Genomic DNA, 10,934 nt, shown 5'->3' with positions numbered 1-10,934 from the left:
CCGAAGCTAACCGAATCACCGGAATTCACATCCGAGCTTTCTAACTAATAAGTCAATGTTCGGTTGACTTTTCCAAACCAAACCTTCTTTAAAGAGACTAAGTGTTTCATTTGCTATCCAAACCAATTCAATTCAACTCTAACTCACCCATTGGTGATAATAAAACATGAAAGAGCAATAAATGGGGGAAACAGGGTTGTATCACATGAGATGACGGGTTGGGTCGTCACATCCTCCCCAACTTAAACAAACGCTCGTCCTCGAGCGGGTCGAGAAGCATACCTGAGGTCTCAAATAGGTGAGGATATCTGCTCCGCATCTCCTGCTCAGTCTCCCAAGTAGCTTCCTCAACGGGCCGACCTCTCCACTGCACCTTTACCGAAGCTATATCCTTTGATCTCAATCTCCGAACCTGACGACCCAAAATAGCCACTGGCTCCACATCATAAGTCAAGTCATCATCCAACTGAACCGTGCTGAAGTCTAACACATGGGACGGGTCCCCAACATACTTCCGGAGCATAGAAACGTGAAATACCGGGTGAACTCCCGACAAGCTGGGTGGCAAAGCAAGCATGTAGGCCACCTCCCCAACTCTCCTAAGTATCTCAAAAGGACCAATGAACCGTGGACTCAACTTTCCTTTCTTTCCAAATCTCATAACGCCCTTCATAGGCGAAACCTTCAACAAGACCTTCTCGCCCACCATGTAGGATACGTCTCGAACCTTCCGGTCCGCATAACTCTTCTGACGCGACTGAGCTGTACGAAGTCTCTCCTGAATCACTTTCACCTTCTCTAAGGCATCCTGAACCAACTCTGTCCCCAATAGTCTAGCCTCGCCGGGCTCAAACCAACCAACCGGAGACCTACACCGTCTCCCATATAAGGCCTCATACGGTGCCATCTGAATGCTGGACTGATAGCTGTTGTTGTACGCGAACTCTGCAAGTGGCAAAAACTCAGCCCAAGAACCTCCAAAATCAATAACACAGGCACGCAACATGTCCTCCAATATCTGAATGGTACGCTCGGACTGTCCGTCCGTCTGAGGATGAAATGCGGTGCTCAACTCTACCTGTGTACCCAACTCTCGCTGAAAAGTCCTCCAAAACTGGGAAGTAAACTGAGTGCCCCTATCCGAGATGATAGAAACTGGGACCCCATGCAACCTAACAATCTCCCGGATGAAAATCTCTGCCAACCGCTCCGAAGAATAGGTAGTACACACCGGAATGAAATGCGCGGACTTGGTCAGCCGATCCACAATCACCCAAATCGAATCAAACTTCTTTGAGGTACGAGGGAGACCACTCACAAAATCCATAGTAATCCTCTCCCACTTCCACTCAGGAATATCTATCCGCTGAAGTACACCACCGGGTCTCTGATGCTCATATTTGACCCGCTGACAGTTGAGACACCGAGCTACATGACTCACTATGTCTTTCTTCATTCTCCTCCACCAGTAGTGCTGCCTCAAATCCTGATACATCTTCGCGGCACCCGAATGAATGGAATACCGCGAGTTGTGGGCCTCCTCTAATATTAACTCCCGAAGCACATCCACATTGGGCACGCAAATCCGGCCATGCATCCTCATCACGCCGTCATCATCAATAGTCACATCCCTAGAATCATCGTGCTGAACCCTGTCCTTCAGGACAAGCAAATGTGGATCATCATATTGGCGCTCCTTGATGCGGTCATATAAGGAAGACCGAGAAACTACACAAGCCAATACCCGACTAGGCTCCGAAATATCTAACCTCACCATCCGATTGGCTAAAGCCTGAACATCAACTGCAAAGGGCCTCTCCCCAACTGGAATGTACGCCAAGCTACCCATACCGACCGCCTTCCGGCTCAAAGCATCGGCCACTACATTGGCTTTCCCCGGATGATACAAAAAATGGTAATGTCGTAGTCCTTGAGTAACTCAAGCCACCTCCGCTGCCTCAAATTAAGATCCTTCTGTTTGAACAAATGTTGAAGGCTGCGATGATCGGTATATACCTCACAAGATACGCCGTATAAGTAGTGCCTCCTAATCTTCAACGCATGAAATATAGCAGCCAACTCCAAATCAGGTACGGGGTAGTTCTGCTCATGAGGCTTCAACTGACGAGAAGCATATGCAATAACTCTACCCTCCTGCATCAACACACATCCGATCCCAACTCTCGAAGCATCACAATACACAGTGTAAGAACCTGAGGCTGATGGCAAAACTAACACTGGAGCTGTGGTCAAAGCTGTCTTGAGCTTCTGAAAGCTCTCCTTGCACTCGTCCGACCATATGAATGGTGCACCCTTCTGCGTCAACTTAGTCAAGGGTGAAGCAATAGAGGAAAAACCATGGACGAACCGGCGATAATAACCTGCCAAACCGAGGAAACTTTGATTCTCCGTGGCTGAAGACGGCCTGGGCCAACTCTGTACTGCCTCTACCTTCTTTGGATCAACTTGAATACCATCACTGGACACCACGTGTCCCAGAAAAGCTACAGACTCAAGCCAAAACTCACATTTGGAGAACTTTGCATAAAGCTTCTCCTCCCTCAACCTCTTTAACACCACTCTCAAGTGCTGAGCATGCTCCTCCTGGCTACGCGAGTACACCAGGATATCATCTATAAAAACGATAACAAATGAATCCAGATACGGCCGAAATACGTTGTTCATCAAGTGCATGAACGCAGCTGGGGCATTAGTCAGCCCAAAAGACATAACCAGGAATTCATAGTGCCCATATCTAGTCCTGAAGGCGGTCTTCATAATATCTGAATCCCTGATCTTCAGCTGGTGATAGCCTGAACGGAGATCAATCTTCGAAAATACACTTGCCCCCTGGAGCTGGTCAAACAAATCATCAATACGAGGTAGTGGATACTTATTCTTCACTGTCACCTTGTTCAACTGTCTGTAATCAATGCACATCCTCATTGTGCCATCTTTCTTCTTCACAAATAGCACCGGTGCACCCCACGGTGACACACTAGGACGAATAAACCCCTTATCTAGGAGTTCCTGAAGTTGATCCTTTAGTTCTTTCAACTCTGCTGGTGCCATGCGGTGCTCAACTCTACCTGTGTACCCAACTCTCGCTGAAAAGTCCTCCAAAACTGGGAAGTAAACTGAGTGCCCCTATCCGAGATGATAGAAACTGGGACCCCATGCAACCTAACAATCTCCCGGATGAAATTCCTATAATAAATTGATAGCTTTTGGAAAAGGAAGAAGGCGCTATTTCAATATTCTTTGATTTCAAAGGAACATTATCCATCATCTAAAAAATGGAATAAAAAAAAGAATAGGGAAAAGCCGGCTATCGGAATCGAACCGATGACCATCGCATTACAAATGCGATGCTCTAACCTCTGAGCTAAGCGGGCCCACATAATAGAAATCTTATTCTGCCAACCGCTCCGAGGAATAGGTAGTACACACCGGAATGAAGTGCGCGGACTTGGTCAGCCGATCCACAATCACCCAAATCGAATCAAACTTCTTTGAGGTACGAGGGAGACCACTCACAAAATCCATAGTGATCCTCTCCCACTTCCACTCGGGAATATCTATCCGCTGAAGTACACCACCGGGTCTCTGATGCTCATATTTGACCTGCTGACAGTTGAGACACCGAGCTACATGACTCACTATGTCTTTCTTTATTCTCCTCCACCAGTAGTGCTGCCTCAAATCCTGATACATCTTCGCGGCACCCGGATGAATGGAATACCGCGAGCTGTAGGCCTCCTCTAATATTAACTCCCGAAGCCCATCCACATTGGGCACGCAAATCTGGCCCTGCATCCTCATCACGCCGTCATCATCAATAGTCACATCCCTAGCATCATCGTGCTGAACCCTATCCTTCAGGACAAGCAAATGTGGGTCATCATATTGGCGCTCTTTGATGCGGTCATATAAGGAAGACCTAGAAACTACACAAGCCAATACCCGACTAGGCTCCGAAATATCTAACCTCACCATCCGATTGGCTAAAGCCTGAACATCGACTGCAAAGGGTCTCTCCCCAACTGGAATGTACGCCAAACTACCCATACTGACCGCCTTCCGGCTCAAAGCATCGTCCACTACATTGGCTTTCCCCGGGTGATACAAAATGGTAATATCATAGTCCTTGAGTAACTCAAGCCACCTCCGCTGCCTCAAATTAAGATCTTTCTGTTTGAACAAATGCTGAAGGCTGCGATGATCGGTATATACCTCACAAGATACGCCATATAAGTAGTGCCTCCAAATCTTCAACGCATGAACTATAGCAGCCAACTCCAAATCGTGTACGGGGTAGTTCTGCTCATGAGTCTTCAACTGACGAGAAGCATATGCAATAACTCTACCTTCCAACATCAACACACATTCGATCCCAACTCTCGAAGCATCACAATACACAGTGTAAGAACCTGAGGCTGATGGCAAAACTAACACTGGAGCTGTGGTCAAAGATGTCTTGAGCTTCTGAAAGCTCTCCTCGCACTCGTCCGACCATACGAATGGTGCACCCTTCTGCGTCAACTTAGTCAAGGGCGAAGCAATAGAGGAAAAACCCTGGACGAACTGGCGATAATAACCTACCAAACCGAGGAAACTTCGAATCTCCGTGGCTGAAGACGGCCTGGGCCAACTCTGTACTGCCTCTACCTTCTTTAGATCGACTTGGATACCATCACTGGACACCACTTGTCCCAGAAAAGCTACAGACTCAAGCCAAAACTCACATTTGGAGAACTTTGCATAAAGCTTCTCCTCCCTCAACCTCTGTAACACCAGTCTCAAGTGCTGAGCATGCTCCTTATGGCTACGCGAGTACACCAAGATATCATCTATAAAAACGATAACAAATGAATCCAGATACGGCCGAAATACGCTGTTCATCAAGTGCATGAACGTGGCTGGGGCATTAGTCAGTCCAAAAGACATAACCAGGAACTCATAGTGCCCATATCTGGTCCTGAAGGCGGTCTTCATAATATCCAAATCCCTGATCTTCAGCTGATGATAGCCTGAACGGAGATCAATCTTCGAAAATACCCTTGCCCCCTGGAGTTGGTCAAACAAATCATCAATACGAGGTAGTGGATACTTATTCTTCACTGTCACCTTGTTCAACTGTCTGTAATCAATGCACATCCTTATTGTGCCATCTTTCTTCTTCATAAATAGAACTGGTGCACCCCATGGTGACACACTAGGACGAATAAACCCCTTATCTAGGAGTTCCTGAAGTTGATCCTTTAGTTCTTTCAACTCTGCTGGTGCCATGCGATACGGAGGGATAGAGATGGGCTTGGTGCCCGGTGCCAGATCAATACCAAAATCGATGTCCCTGTTCGGTGGCATGCCCGGCAGGTCTGCTGGAAACACATCAGGGAAGTCCCTCACGACGGGGACGGAGTCAAGACTAGGAGTCTCAGCTCCAATATCTCTCACGAAAGCCAAATAAGATAGACAACCTTTCCCAACCATCCGCTGGGCCTTTAGAAAAGAAATCACCCTGCTGGGAATATAATCAGTCGTACCACGCCACTCGATCCTCGGAATACCCGGAATAGCCAACGTAACTGTCTTAGCATGACAGTCCAGAATAGCATGGTACGGAGATAACCAATCCATACCCAGAATAACATCAAAATCGACCATACTCAACAGCAATAAGTCAACTCGGGTCTCCAGACCCCCAATAGTCACTAAGCAGGATCGGTATACATGATCTACAATAACAGTATCACCCAACGGGTAGATACGTGAACAGGCAAGGCAAGACGACCTCGGGTAGTACCCAGGTGATGGGCAAAATATGAAGATACATAGGAATAGGTAGTTCCGGGATCAAATAAGACAGAGGCATCTGTGTGGCAGACTGAGAGAATACCTGCGATAACAGCATCTGAGGCAATGGCGTCCTTCCTATCTGGAAGAGCATAGAATCGAGCCTGACCACCGCCAGTCCGGCCTCCACCCCTGGGGCGGCCCTTGGCTACCTGACCTCCACCCCTAGCTGACTGGGCGGGTGCTGATGAAACAGGAGCAGAAGATGAGGGCTGATCCCTCTGCTGAGACTGACTACCACGACGCCGAGGACACTGTCTCCTCATATGACCGAACTCACCGCACTCGTAGCAACTACCCGGCGCTGGAGAAGGGGACTGATGGAAACCCCTCACTGCTGAAGAACCCTGGGCTGAAGAGGCAGGTGTAGAGCTCTGAGCTGGAAGAGCACTAAGTGACGTCTGGCCCTGCTGAAATCCCTGATGACCACGGCTTGAAGAAGCCCCACTGTACTCTGGACGACCTGACTGAGGAGGCCTGAAGGAACAGCCTCTGCCACGCTGGAACTGGCCCCTAGACGGAGCACCACTGAAACTACCTGAACCTCGAGGCCTCTTTGCCACTCTCTCCTCACACTCCCGACGGCGAACCGTCTTAATCTCTCGAGCCATGTCAACTACCTCTTCAAACGAGGCACCCATAACACTCTCTCTGGTCATCAAATGCGGAGTGAATAGTTGAGGCCATCTACAAACCTCCTAATCCTTTCCCGATCTGTCGGGATCATCCAAGTAGCATGTCGGGCTAGCTGTGTGAGTCTCAACTCGTACTGGGTCACAGACATGTCCCCCTGAACCAACCACTCGAACTGACGATGCAGCTCCTCACTGTGAGATTGCGGTACGTACTTCTCCAGAAAGACAGTGGAGAACTGCTGCCATGTAAGGGGCGCTGCACCAACCGGCCTACGCCTCTCGAAGTCCTCCCACCAGTTGAACGCAGGCCCTGAGAACAGGAAGGTAGTAAAAGCCACACCACTCGACTCTAAGATCCCTGCAGTGCGAAGCATACGCTGACACTTATCCAGAAAACCCTGGGCATCCTCGCCCTCAGCACCACTGAACCTCGGTGGCTGAAGCCTGCCGAATCTCTCAAGGCGACGCTGCTCATCGTCCGGTATAACTGGAGCCTCATAGGCTGCAACTGGTGCAACTGGAGCAACTGGAGCAACTGGCGGAGCTATGGCTGCTTCCGGTGTCTGAAGTCCCTGGGTAGCCTGCTCAGGTGTGTGAGCAACAGGGGTCTGATGTCCTCCCTCGGTCTGGGAAGCAGCTGCTGCAGTAGAAGCTGAGACTGCCTGAGCCAGGCCAGTGCAAACTGATAGTATCTGTGCCAACGTCTCCTGGAGACCAGGAATAGCAATAGGCATTGCTTGTGCCTGCACAGGTGCTGCTGGGACATCGACAACTGGAGTCTGGTCCTGAACTGTGGCAGCTGGTGGGTCAACAGGTGCTGTCTCTGCTGCCCTCCCTCGACCACGACCACAACCGCGTCCACGGCCTCTAGTGGGTGGTACTGGTGGTCGACCATCGCGTCTGGAAGCACGAGTTCTCGCCATCTGCGAGAGAATGGAATACAGGAATTAAGTTCTCGAATCACAAAGCCGCACGACAAGAACTTCAAGAATATGAAATTTTCCTAAAGGTTCTACAGCCTCTCGAGGAGAAGTACAGGCGTCCCCGTAACGTTCCGCGAGACTCAACTAAACCGGCTCATGACTCGCGAGGCTTAGTAACCTAGGCTCTGATACCAACTTGTCACGACCCCAATCCCGGTCGTGATGGCGCCCAACACTAATGCTAGGCAAGCCCGACCAATTTAAATACTCTCAACCCAGATACGCAATCCGCTAACAAATAATACGATTAAAATAGAAAATATCAAGGTTCCAATCCGAAACTAATAAAATAGTATGGAAAAATAATAACGAATATCCCAACATTCCCCAATAGATCTGGAGTCACGAGTCTAGACCCTCTAAATGTAACAGAGTAATATATTCATAGTAATAAAGAAAGTCTAGGATAGGAAAAGAAAAATGCAATAAAGGGGAGAAGTCAGGTCCTGCGGACGTCAGGCAGCTACCTCAACAACTCCTAAACCGAAATCCAAGAAGACAGCAAATAGCTCCACTAAGTCTCCGGAGCACCTGAATCTGCACACATGGTGCAGGGAGTAAAGTGAGTACTTCCAACTCAGTGAGTAATAAATATATATAATGGCTGAAAGTAAGAAATCCCGAAATATTACAATATAAAGCTATAATCAGTAATTCGGTACGTTAAACGATAAAAACAACAGCAAGCAATGACAATTAAGGCCCACAGACATAAAATGCATGGATGCAATGCAATGCACAAGACCGCTGCGGCGCGCAGCCCGATCTATTTGGGTACCCGCGCTCACTGTGGGGGTTCAGACTCCGGAGGGGCTCCTACAGCCCAAGCGCAATATCATCGTAGCATTCGCTGCGGCGTGCAGCCCGATCCACACTCAGTCCAGATATATATATGCATGCAAGCCACTCGGGCACAGTCAAAGTGTTCATCTTTTAGTTTCAATTTTTAGGAGTTATAGAGCTATGTGTTTAAGTCTTCATTTATTTACTAAACAGTTCAAACAGTGTCTAACTAAGGACTGATATTATCAAATATGCTAAGTATCATGAAAACAGTGATAAGGATCCCTGAAGGATGCAAATGATAGGCACAAAGCCCCAACATATTCATAAAATCCAAGTAGGATGATTACCAAACAATTTCTAATCAAGAACACAGTACGAACATCAATCGGAACGGACAGGGTCACAATCCCCAGTCACAATCGACCCCGCACTCGTTAGAGTGCGTGTCTCGCCTCAATATAGCGTCACAATGTGATATACCGGGGTTTCAAACCCTCAGGTCATCATCTACATCTATTACTCACCTCAAGCCGGCCACAAGTCTAGGTTGCTATGCCTTTGCCTTTCGAATCAACCTCTTCGCACGCCAAATCTGATTAAAACCACAACGAATACATTACAATAGGCTAAAGAAACATAACCCAATCGAAAAGACTCAAAAAACACCAAAATTCACTAAGTTGGCAAAACCCGAGCCCCGGGCCCACTTCTCGAAAAATTACGAAATTTACATCACCGGATTCCTCGTCTCGCCACGAGTCTACACATACCAATTTTACCAAAATCGGAGTTCAAATGACCCTTTCAAAATCCGTTTTTACATCACAACTTTTCAAGCCCTAGCTTGACCCGTTTTTGATGAATTTTCCACAATTTACATGTAATTTCTACCATAAACTCGAATATTTAGACCAAGGAACTTACCTCCAATTGATTCTCAGTCAAAGCCCTCAAAAATTCTCGCTCAAAGCTCTCAAAACCGCTTTAAAATGGTGGAAACCAACTCTTGTTCGCGGATGAAAACAATATAAAAAAAACCCTTCTATAACAGTTGTTTTCGCTTCTGCGACAATTTCACCGCTTCTGCGGTTTCCGCATCTGCAGTTTTCCTTCTAGTCGCCCAGGACCGCTTCTGCGGTCCCAAAACCGCTTCTGGGGTGACCGCTTTTGCGGAACTTCGTCCGCTTCTGCGGAAAGCCCTGGTCCCTCAAGGACCGCTTCTGCGACCAATACGCCGCATCTGCGGAACCGCTTATGCAGTCCCTTTTCCGCAGATGCGGAAATGACAAAACCAGCAACTTCAAACCTGCAACAAACTCCGAATTCTCCGTTTAACCACCCGAATTCACCCCGAGGCCCCCGGGACCTCAACCAAAAACACCAATACATCCTAAAACCTCATTCAAACTTGTTCCCATCATCAAACCACATCAAACAATGCTAAAGTCATCAAATCACATCGAATTCAAGCCTAAGTTTTTTAAAAACTTCCGAATTACGCATTCGATCAAAAACCCGACCAAAACACCTCCGAATGACCTGAAATTTTGCACACATATCCAAAATCACCTAACGGAGCTACTGCAACTCTTGGAATTCCATTCCGACCCTCGGATCAAAATCTCACCTATCCACCGGAATTCGCCAAAAATGCCAACTTTGCCGATTCAAGCTTAATTCTACTCCGGACCTCCAAAANCCACGAGTCCATACATACCAGGAACTCCCATATCCGAGCTCAAATGACCTATCAAATCCCAATTTGGAATATCAAAAACTCAAGCCCTAGTTTTACCCCTTTTTAATGAATTTCAACCAATTTCCATGTTACACCTATCATAACCTCATGTATTTAAGTCAGGGGACTTACCTCCAATCGATTCCCAGTCAAAACTCCCTTAAATTCTCGCCAAAAGCTCCCAAGGTCGCCCAACAATGGTGGAAATTATCCCAAGCTCGCGGATGAAATATTAAATAAAAACCCTTCTGAACAGTCCAGTTTTCGCTTCTGCGGTCCCTCTTTCGCTTATGCGGGACCGCTTCTGCGGCCAAATTTCCGTTTTTGCGGTCTTCATTAAACTTCCAAAAACCCGCTTCTGCGGTTCTACTTTCGCACCAGCGGTACCGCTTCTGCGGTCCGCTCTTTCGCTTATGCGGATCCTGCCTTCCATCTCCTCGCCGCTTCTACGATCACAGCTCCGCTTAAGCGGCTCCGCTTCTGCGGTCCAAGACCCGCAGAAACGAGAATAACAGAAACAACATGCCTTCAGCTGTATGAAATTCCAAAAACTCCCCGTTAGCCATCCGAAATCATCCCGAGGCCCCCTGGACCTCGACCAAAGGCACCAACATAACCCAAAACATCATGGGAACTTGTTCCAATCATCACAACACACAAAACAACACTAAAATCATCAATTCACATCGAATTCAAGCCTAAGTTCTTCAAAAACTTCCGGAATGCGCTTTCGATCAAAAACCCAACCAATGACGTCCGAATGACCTGAAAATTTGCAGACATATCCAAAATCACCTAACGAAGCTACTGCAACTCTCGGAATTCCATTCCGACTCTCGGATCAAAATCTCGCCTATCAACCGGAATTCGCCAAAATACTAACTCCGCCAATTCAAGCCTAATTCTACACCGGACCTCCAAAATCAATTCCGATCA

The 10,934-nt window shown here is 47.7% G+C and overlaps 1 non-coding gene across 1 annotated transcript; it reads right to left on the bottom strand.

Moving 5' to 3' along the window:
- Nucleotides 1-3,322: 3,322 nt before the first annotated feature.
- TRNAT-UGU lies at nucleotides 3,323-3,395 on the bottom strand. The gene has a single exon. It is a non-coding gene; the product is annotated as a tRNA-Thr (tRNA).
- Nucleotides 3,396-10,934: the final 7,539 nt, after the last annotated feature.

This window comes from Nicotiana attenuata, unplaced genomic scaffold (genome assembly GCF_001879085.1).
Source record: "Nicotiana attenuata strain UT unplaced genomic scaffold, NIATTr2, whole genome shotgun sequence".
Classification (NCBI taxonomy): domain Eukaryota; kingdom Viridiplantae; phylum Streptophyta; class Magnoliopsida; order Solanales; family Solanaceae; genus Nicotiana; species Nicotiana attenuata.
This window is presented reverse-complemented; position numbering and strand designations above follow the sequence as displayed.